This window comes from Colobus angolensis, unplaced genomic scaffold, assembly GCF_000951035.1.
Source record: "Colobus angolensis palliatus isolate OR3802 unplaced genomic scaffold, Cang.pa_1.0 Scaffold67, whole genome shotgun sequence".
NCBI classification, from domain to species: Eukaryota; Metazoa; Chordata; class Mammalia; order Primates; family Cercopithecidae; genus Colobus; species Colobus angolensis.
The window spans coordinates 359,562-370,055 of record NW_012120376.1 but is presented as its reverse complement, the minus strand read 5'-3'; the positions used below and the strand labels follow the sequence as shown (position 1 = coordinate 370,055).

Here is a 10,494-nt window from a genome sequence, read left to right as displayed (position 1 = left end):
TATCCCTCCCTTTGCCTCTCACCCCACAACAGGCCCCAGTGTGTGATAATCCCCTCCCTGTGTCCGTGTGTTCTCATTGTTTAACTCTTACTTATGAGTGAGAACATGTGGTGTTTGGTTTTCTGTTTCTGTGTTAGTTTGCTGAGAATGATGGTTTCCAGCTTCAACCATGTCTCTGCAAAGGACACGAACTCATCGTTTTTTATGGCTGCATAGTATTCCATGGTGCATATGTGGCACATTTTCTTTATTCAGTCTATCACTGATGGGCATTTGGGTTGGTTCCAAGTCTTTTCTATTGTGAATAGTGCTACAATAAACATACTATTCAGAATCTACAAAGAACTTGAGCAAATTTACAAGAAAAAAACAACCTTATCAAAAGTGGGCAAAGGATATGAACAGACACTTCTCAAAAGAAGACAGTAGAGGCAGCCTAAACATGGAGACAGCGGGCTCTGGGACTGGGTAGCCAGCCTCTCTGCTGGAGGCTCTGGGGTCCACAGATGACTGTCTTTTCCTGGTTAAAAGTGGAATTTTCCTTGGTACTATTGATGCAGCAGGAATGCTAGCTGGATTTATTACAACATTATCATTGGCTAAAAAGAAAAGCCCTGCATGGTTCAATAAGGGAAGCACGGCCGTGGCTGCATTACCGGAAAGCAGGTCTTCCCTTGTCTTGCGAGCTCTGGGCTGGGGCTCACTATATGTGTGGTGTGGGGTTGGTGTGATTAGCTTCTCAGTCGGGAAAGCTTTAGGAGTTCACAGTGACGTGTAAGAGATATCCTCATTTTAACTGAAGGCTACATCACCAACTTTCTACCCAAGAAGTCGTTTTTCTTCGGGACCCACAATCAAAGGCTTTCCTCCGGCATGAGAAAGGAGTAGCATTCTTGTCTGGTCAGTTTTTAGTGCTGAAGTGACTCCCAGTCGTCCCCGACCCCACTCAAGCTCCTGCTGACTGTCCCAGTGTGGGTCTGGCCAGGACTGGCACCAAGGCAGTGGGATCCTTTATAAATAGGCCTCCAGCGCCATACACCAGAAAGCAGGAGCCCCCTTCTGGGATACTGGGAGATGGTGCAGGCAGCCACCGGTACGCAAAGCACAGCGCCCTATCCTTCCCGGCAGGGCCATGGTTCAGAAGATGTAACCTGATTTTCATCTGTAGTCACTAGAAGCATTTTTCCTTGACATTCATACTAAAAATAGAAAACCAGTAATTCCAGGGATCTGGGTTAGCCTCTTAATGATGAGAATACTCTTTGTAAAACTGACTCCAGAAATCACTTGCTAGAGAAGCAGCCCTTCACTGCCTTAGTCTGAGCACCCACGGAAAGCACGTATTGGAGGCTCTGCCAAGACCCGCGCAGCCGCAGTAGAGGGCCAGGGGCAGGTCGTGCGCACCCGCCATAGAGGGCTTGAAGGTGCTGCCAACGGCTCTCTCGGCGTCTCGACATTCTGGTCAGCAGTTTTTTTTCCGTTCTCTCCCTCCACGTTCTGAGTGAGCAGCCATGAGTTGGACTGTGCCTGTTGTGTGGGTCAGCCAGAGAGTGAGCTCGGCGGGAGCGAATTTTCTGTGCCTGGGGATGGCCCTGTGTCCCCGTCAGGCGGCGTGCATGCTGCTCAAGGGCGCCTGGCTCTTCACCCCCGTGAGCAAGATGGCGACTGTGAAGAGTGAGCTTATTGAGCGCCTCACTTCGAGGAGCCCTGTCATCACAGTAAGGTCTCCATCATAGGAACTGGATCAGTGGGCATGGCCTGCGCTATCAGCATCTTATTAAAAGGCTTGAGTGATGAACTTGCCTTTGTGGATCTTGATGAAGGCAAACCGAAAGGTGAGACAATGGATCTTCAATATTCAGCCCTTTCATGAAACTGCCAAACATTGTTTGTAGCGAAGATTACCTTGTCATGGCGAACCCCAGCCCAGTGATTATTACAGCAGGGGCATGCCAAGAAAAGGGAGAAACGCGCCTTCATTTAGTCTAGCGAAATGTGACCATCTTCAAGTTAATGATTTCCAGTATTGCCCAGCACAGCCTCCTCTGCAAACTGATTATTGTTTCCAATCCAGTGGATATCTTAACTTACGAAGCCTGGAAGTTGAGTGCGTTTCCTAAAAACCGTGTTATTGGAAGCGGCTGTAATCTGGATACTGCTCGTTTTCTATTCTTGATTGGACAAAAACTTCGTATCCACTCTGAAAGCTGCCATGGATGGATCCTCGGAGAGCATGGAGACTCAAGTGTTCCTGTGTGGAGTGGAGTGAACATAGCTGGTGTCCTTTTGAGGGATCTAATCTCTGACATAGGAACTGATAAAAATCCTGAGCAGTGGAAAAATGTCCACGAAGAAGTGATTGCTAGTGCCTATGAGATTATTAAAGTGAAAAGTTCTACTTCTTGGGCCATTCGCCTATCTGTAGCTGATTTAACAGAAAGTATTTTGAAGAATATTAGGAGAACGCATCCAGTTTCCACCATAATTAAGGGCCTCTGTGGAATAAATGAAAAAATATTCCTCAGTATTCCTTCCTTGGAGAGAAGGGTATTACCAGCCTTATAAAGATAAAGCTGACCGCTGAAGAGGAGGCCCATATGAAAAATAGTGCAAAAACACTTGGGAAATTCAGAAGGAGCTTGAACCTTAAAGTTGTCTAAAACTACTATTCCAAAATTATTGAAGAGATCATAGGTACAGGATTATATATCAAAATTTTGAATAAACTTGAATTCCTAAAAGATGGAAACAGGAAAGTGGGTAGAGTGACTTTCCTATTTATTTAGTCTTCCAGCTCTTTTATTTAGCATCCAGGCACTGGGTGATACTTACAATTCCCAAAGAAAGTGTTTTTGGTACCATTGATGTAGTAGCACTTACCTTGTTATATATATATGTAGTTGGCATTTGGTTCCCAGAAAGTAGGATGTAGGTATTTATTGTGTTCTAGAAATTCTGATTCTTTTATTTAGATATATGCTATTTCTTCTTGCTGGTTTATTTCTATGTTCATTTGTATGCTGTAAAATGTTGGTAATTTCCTCTACAATGTAAAAAGTATGTACATACAAAAAAAAAGAAGACATTTATGCAGCCAACAAACATATGAAAAAAAGCTCAGTCATCACTGGTCATTACAGAAATGCAAATCAAAACCACAATGAGATACCATCTCACACCAGTTAGAATGGCAATCATTAAAAGGTCAGGAAACAACAAATGCTGGAGAGAATATGGAGAAATAGGAATGCTTTTACACTGTTGGTGGGAGTGTAAATCAATTCAACCATTGTGGAAGACAGTGTGGTGATTCCTCAAGGATCTAGAACCAGAAATACCATTTGACCAGCAATCCCATTACTGGGTATATACCCAAAGGATTATAAATCATTGTACTATAAAGACACATGCTTTCTCTTTTTTCTAACTTGCTCTTCAGACTTAATGCTCCATATTACCTTCCTCACTATGAGTTTGTCTCCCCCTAGAAGATAGTCTATGTATTCCAGTTGGCTGTGGACCTGATTCTGCTTGGGGCATGTATTTCTCTTGAATACTTGAATACCATGGGACCCACCCATGTTTTCTGGGACTCAGGCGTAAGGCAATCACCTGAATTTTCTATGTCCATGTAATGACTCTGGTGCTGGTGTTATCCTGTTAACTAGATTGTAGTTGTGGTTCTCTGCATGTAAGGATCAATGATTTTTTTCCTGCTGATTCCCCCAACAACCTTATATAATGTTAAGTTCCTATAAGATGCTTAGAAACTAGTTGCTGATTTGTACATTCCCACTTTTCAGATCCTCACCCAGCTTATCTTTTGTTGGAGGATTTTGTAAAAACAAAAAGGGGAAGAGTAGACACTGCTGAAGGAAAGAACTTAAAAGTCAGGAGCTGCCTTGGTTTCCCCTTTTATTTTCTTCCTCTTGCTTTTGTTATTTCCTCTTTCTAAAATAGTAATAGGAGTGTATGACTACCACATATATTTGTTTAAATTTAACTTAAAATATCCATTCTAGGTAATCTGCCTTTAGCCCTTTTCTATCAGGGTACTATATTTTATTATTAATTAATTTCTTATAATTAACTTCATTTATTAATTTCTTATTAAATAATCTCATAATGGAAAAGGAGCACCAACTCCTGGTTGAATAAAGAGGGGAATCACTTTGTTGTCAGGACAGAAACTCATTCAAGCCACCTTAGGTCAGAAACAAAACAGTGGGGAATGTGTTGAATGTCTGAAGGTATCTCTAATAACTGTAGAGTAATAATTATAGAGATATGTCATTTGGTACTGGATCCAGGACCCAGAAAATTTGAATCCAAGGTTACTTGCTTTGTTTTCTTCAGAAGAGTTGATATCTTGGCTCTGCTCCTATTGGTACATCAACTTTATTTTTCCTGGGTCTTACTGTAGATTATCTTACTGTGCTCCGGCCCGCGCATGTTGTTCCCAGCCTCTGCATTTCCAGGTCTCCTAACTCAAGCACTTACCAGCAACTAAGTTCAGTCTAGTTTCTGTGTTCCAATTCTAAATTCCAAGAAGAGATTCTAATTGTCCAGCTTTGGTCAGATACAGACCCCCCATCCTGTCAGCAGGGGTTAGGGAGTAGAAGAGTCATGTCCTACAAACATGGGTACAAATATGGGCATCGGCACGGGGGAGGTGCTTATCCCTGAAAGTCCCTAAGTGTTGGTGTAGAACAGTTTCTCAGTATATACTAGTTGATTTTACTATGTCAGGCTCACAAAGTTTATACAGAATAGACCTTTCCAATCTCCTTAAATTCTTTGTTTTGGAATGTGGCTGATGTCTGAATATAGTATCCAACAAAATAATTAAAGTGCTGTTTGGAGATTTAGCTTGAAGGGCAATCACTTTTTAACTTAATATGTGTCTTAGATCTTGATTTAACTGTCTTTTTTGTGGGGTGAAAATTTGTTTGATCTTGTCTTATCATTAGAAAAGACACAGCATGGGAATTCTATGCATTCCTGTAAAGTTCGAACACATTTCCTTTTGTTGACAGGTAGTAATTTGTATGAGGCAGGCAAAGGAAGAATGGGTTCAAACAAATGATTCAAGTTCACAAATATGCAAATTAATGGATTTTCTAATTTTTTTTTTTTTAAACTTTTACCTTAAGCCTGTCGATTAGTTGTGATTGCTTTGTAACAAGAATCTGGAGGGCATCTGAGGACATCATCACTGATCTGGGGAAATAGGACCTGCTTTGGGGAATTGATCTTACAAGATCGAGGCAGCACTTTCCAACATAAATGTAATGTGAGCCACATATGAAACATGAAATTTTCTGGTAGCCACGTAAAAAGTTGGTAAAATAAATCAGTAAATTAATTTTAATAATTTTACTGAAACTGATATATTCAAAGTATTATTTCAGCATGTAATCAATATAAAAATCATTAGTGAGATATTTCACACTCTTTTTATATTAAGTCTTTGAAATCTGGTGTGTGTTATATGCTTAGAGCACAACTCAATTCAGATGTTAATTTTCCAATGATTAAAGTGAAATGCAGACCTACCAAAACATAACATTTGTGTTTAATAGAAAAATATTTTATGTTGCCTCAGTTTATTTTCATGCATTTAAATAAAATAAATTCAATTTGTCAGTCTGCAGTAACTTTAGCACAAATGATCAGTAGCATTTAATGATTTCCTATTAAATAATCTCATAGTGGACAGTGGCTTGTGGCCATTGTATTGGACAGCACAGTTTTAGAGAATGGGATTCATGAAATTTGAGACCACAGTTTATCTTTCACCAGTGAAGCTTAACCTAAGAGCGAATTTTGTTATGAATTGGTGTCTACTGTGTCGCTGCTCAAGTATCACTCAGAATTCTGTCTCTGGCCCCTCACTGTTGACAGTGGCTTAGCTGATCTCATCCTCACCACTGCAGCTGGCTCTAGTCATCACTCTGCTGCATCTGTCCTAGCCCAGCCCAGTAGTGGTGGCCCTGCCCACCACTTTGCAGCCCTGAAACTTGTCTGTCTCTTGCTCCAGGCAGACTTTCTTGTAGTCTTGTTCTGCTGGCAATAGTCTTAATGCCCTAATGCTTTAATGACATTACATGAGTTTGGCACAAGTTGCAAACTTGGAGATTATTGTGTTAAAAACTGAAAACTACTGTAGCAAAAGGACTTGCTTTATTTTGGTTAACCCTGTGTTTTCCAAGCTTAGTTGACCACAAGTCTCTTTTAAAAGAATAACATTAAGTTACTGCAGGAGACCAAAAATATGTCAAGAATATGCATGAAGATACTGTAGGAGACCAAAATATGCCACCCCAAAATATTTCTGTTTGGCATGAAGGTTATTTTGAGCTGATTAATTTGAGACACTGCAGACACAGGGGAAGCTTTGAAGACAGAGAAGTTGCCCTTTCATAAGGGAAATTTATATTTGTAAAGCAAATCTCTATCAGTAAGGATGTCGCTTTATCTCTACTAAAAAAAGAAGGATGACTAAATCACTGGAGACTCATCAATGAAGAAGGCACTGACTTAAATGTGCATAACTACCCTTGCTCTTTGATATGGTTTGGCTGTGACCCCACCCAAATCTCATCTTGAGTTGTAGCTCCAACAATTCCCATGTGTCATGGGAGGGACCCCATGGGAGATAATTTCATCATGGGGGCAGATCTTTCCCATGCTGTTCTCATGGTAGTGAATAAGTCTCACAAGATCTGATAGTTTTATAAATGGGAGTTCCCCTGCACAAGTTCTCTTGTAAGAGAACTTGTAACTATATAACTGCTATGTAAGAAGTCCCTTTGTTCTTCATCTTCCACCATGATTGTGAGGTCTCTCCAGCCATGTGGAACTGTGAGTCCCTTAAACCTCTTTCCTTTATAAATTACCGAGTCTCAGGTATGTCTGTATTAGCAGCATAAGAACAGACGAATACACCTTTGTTGACTGTGCTTTTCCTGGGCATCTCTCCATAATTACCCTTTCCCCACACCCTCCTTTCTTTGTTTCAGCAGATGATGGTATTTAAGCCTGAACTCAAAACCATGCCTTTGAGATTTACTTATTTCTTTGGGTTATCTGCTAGTATATACGAGGTATACATGCTATTAAGCTTCTGTTTATTTTTCTAATTTGCCTGTCTTTTGTTACAGGGATCCATTCTAACTAACAACTATGAAGGGCAGAGATAAAATTACTTTTCCTCCCCTACATTACATACTACTGAAGTGTTCTGAAACACACACTCTCAGAAATACTGCTCTGGTTGGCTACAGAGTGCTTGATTCTGAGACCTGCTCTTTTGACCATACTTGACTTCAGCAGGTCCTTGAATGTACCATTCTGTATGTGTCTGTAGAGGACATCTGTTATTTTTGCCTGAACATCATCTGTTCCCTGTTTTCTGGTATCAGAATCCTCCTTTCCATGGAGAATTCATTCTACATTGGTTCGACGTGACATTTGTCACCTCTTCCTAGCCACAGAGTTGGGTACATGGTATGGAGACTGTTATTATTCATACTCCCTTTTTTTACCTGGGCACATACTTAGACTATATTTTCCCAATTCCCTTGCATTTAGCATTGGCATGTGACTAAGTTTGGATCAATGGACAGTGAGCAAAAGTAATGTATACAAATTGTAGGCTGAGGCCTGAAGACAACAGGAATGCTTTGTCAGTGCTCTATTTTCTTTCCCAGAAGCTGGGGCAAGGATTTGCTTTCCTCCAGGTTCAACCACACAGACACTAGGGGCTGATAGGAAAACAAAGTAGAAGAAATCTAGATTTCTGAATGACTCCATGGAACAGAGCCCTTACTATTATGGAATATCACCTCAGGTTATGAGAGAGAAGTATACCTCTATTTTCTTGAAACCATTGAATTATTATTTTTTAAAGTCTCTTTGCTATTGAAGCATAGCCTTATTCTGGAAAATATAGTACATGGACTCAGTTATAATCCCACTTCTGCTGGCCATGATGAATGTTCCAGGAACTGGGCCTAACCCAGATCAAAGTCATGCTTTGGATGTTTATGCTAAAGCTAGCTGAATTCTTCCTTTTTGTAGTTAACTTGTAGAATGTATATCCACACCATCTTTTTTTCTCTCTCTCTCTTTTTCTTTTTTTTAGTCACTGGGAGATGGCTGGCTTGAGAATGAAGCCACTTCTCTTAGAGAAACAATTTCAGGAAATGGTGAGAAACAGGACCTCCAGATCCAGCTGTGTTTCAAATGGGACTCATCATTGGACTTGATAATTGAATGAAATAGTTACCAGTTTTGCTTAACTTAGCTTTAATTGGATTAATGTTACTTTCCATAAGTCTGGAAAAATACACTATATGTTTCTTTCTTATCCTAACACTGTCCTTTACCATTAGGCCACTTGCTGGTGCCATGCTCTTTCTTGCTTGCCAGAGCAAATTAAGACAGAGTTTGCTCATCCTGCACTGAAGATTCAGGAGACCCAGTTGCTCTTTGGGAGGGTAAAGGAGGACACTTTACCCAAATAAATGTAGGACATGCTATCCTGAGAGCTCTGTGCATACTAGAGGAAGAGCCAGAAACTGTCTACCTCATTGGCTTAGGGAATTAAGCTTCTTTTCAGCCTTCTTCATTTCTCTTCCTCTCTATGGATATAGGAGGAATGCTAAGATAAACAAGGGAGCTTCCTGGACCAAAGGAGAAATCACTACTTCCTAGATGAACAAGGTCCCATTTAGAGTAGAGATGACTTTATTAGTCGAGGAAGCACAATTACCACGAGTATATGGAATAAAAGACTTGACACAATGGGAAGAGCTGGGGAAGCAAGGGTGCAGGAGTTGGAGATCAGAATTAAAGGAATAATCAATCTTCCTGAAACCCTGGTACAGGTGGACAAGACAGGATGTACAGAGCAATCAAGGACATCCTGTTCCTGAAGTGGGAACACAAAGGGAAAGTTCATGGGGAAGTCTATGAGAAGGTGTTGATTTTATGTAGCTACCTCCTCTGCAGGTCTGTAGCTGGGCTTCTGGTAGTAGGCATGGGGCCTCTGTTAAGCAGTAGTGCCAGTGGTCAGGAAGAAGAGTTGGACAAGGAGGAGAGAAGAGTGTGAGCAAACTGGATCCTCTGATGCAGACAGGCAGCTCTGCATCAATCTGTCATGCTATGTGATTGCAAAGACCTTTGGGAAATAATAGCTGCTACTTTATTTCTGTCTCCCAAATCCCAAGTTCTTTTAGTCAATGGTAACCTGGAAGCATACAGGACAGGAAATGTGGAAAATGTAGTTTGTAGCTTGATCAAATTGACTTTAGAAAAACCCAGCACAAGGTCCATCCCTGGGTGGTGATACCAAGGCAAATCATGAATGATCTGTCAACATGGTGCAATTGGCACGACTCATCCTTGGAAAGTGATTCAGGCTGCTATGTCAGGTCAGTGTTTTCTCTGTAGCATCTGACTCTTTCGTTCTTTATATAGATCCATCTGTTTAAACTGTTCCCGCCACAGAGGGGTTCCTGACCCTGCCCATCACCCTGTTTCTTCCCTGCCTTTGGATTGTCAAGGCTTCATATCTGGTTGCTTCCTGTTATTCCTACCAAATTGTTCAGTGGTGATAGTTGCCCAAGCCCTAACATACTCCCGTTGCTTGTAATTATTCAGTGTGAACCTAGGCAGGCTTGGAAGGCCCAAGACTCTTTACAGGCTGGGTTCCTGGCTCAGCCCCACCTGCTTCCGCAGCCACCTCTGGTTCAATTGCCTTAACTTCTGGGGAGGCCAGTCTTGGTCTTCCTTTGGTGACATCGAAACCCTGATACTATTAGTGATTTTTTGTAGTTAACAGACTTCTTCTCACTTGACTAAAGGTTTTTCTCTGTGTTTTAATATGAACTAAATGGATTTGGGGGAATATTTGGAGCTGAGGAGAGCATATGGATTTAGTGCCAACAGACTTGCTTTCATAAGCATATTGTGCTAAACACAAACAAATGAAAAACAAGCAAAATGCTTGCAACAATACTGGGTCTGGCCCTAGACACACCTGTAGGGTAACTGCACCTGATAGCAATAATTTAAGCATGCCATTACATTTACTCTATATGGCAAATGCACCTGAAAGTGTTTTCTAAGCTAGGGAATTTGGGAGTGGCCAACCCGGAGATTCATCCCTTATCTATGATAAACATCTGCGCCCCATCCCATCCCGTGAAACATGAGCCATACAGGAGATTGAAGCCCTGAGTTTTCAGTTAAATGAAGAATGCCAGGTGGAGGTCGTTGGGGAGAGGTGTCAAGTGAAAATGCTATAAACTGCATGATGTTTACAGGCAGTTGCAGTTTTCCTGACCAGCCTGTTGCCACTGGATGCTCTCCCTTGTATGTTAGCCCCTGATAAAGCCCCATGTCTTGTTTACTAGCTCTGGGTCTCTTTTTTGGCCTCTTGAACCTGGTGGCTTCCCTATTGAGGTTAGGGGTTCGATACAATATCAC

General features: G+C 41.3%; 1 pseudogene; it reads left to right on the top strand.

Moving 5' to 3' along the window:
• The first annotated feature begins 1,428 nt into the window (after positions 1–1,428).
• Positions 1,429–3,056, top strand: LOC105500461 (annotated as a pseudogene).
• Positions 3,057–10,494: the final 7,438 nt, after the last annotated feature.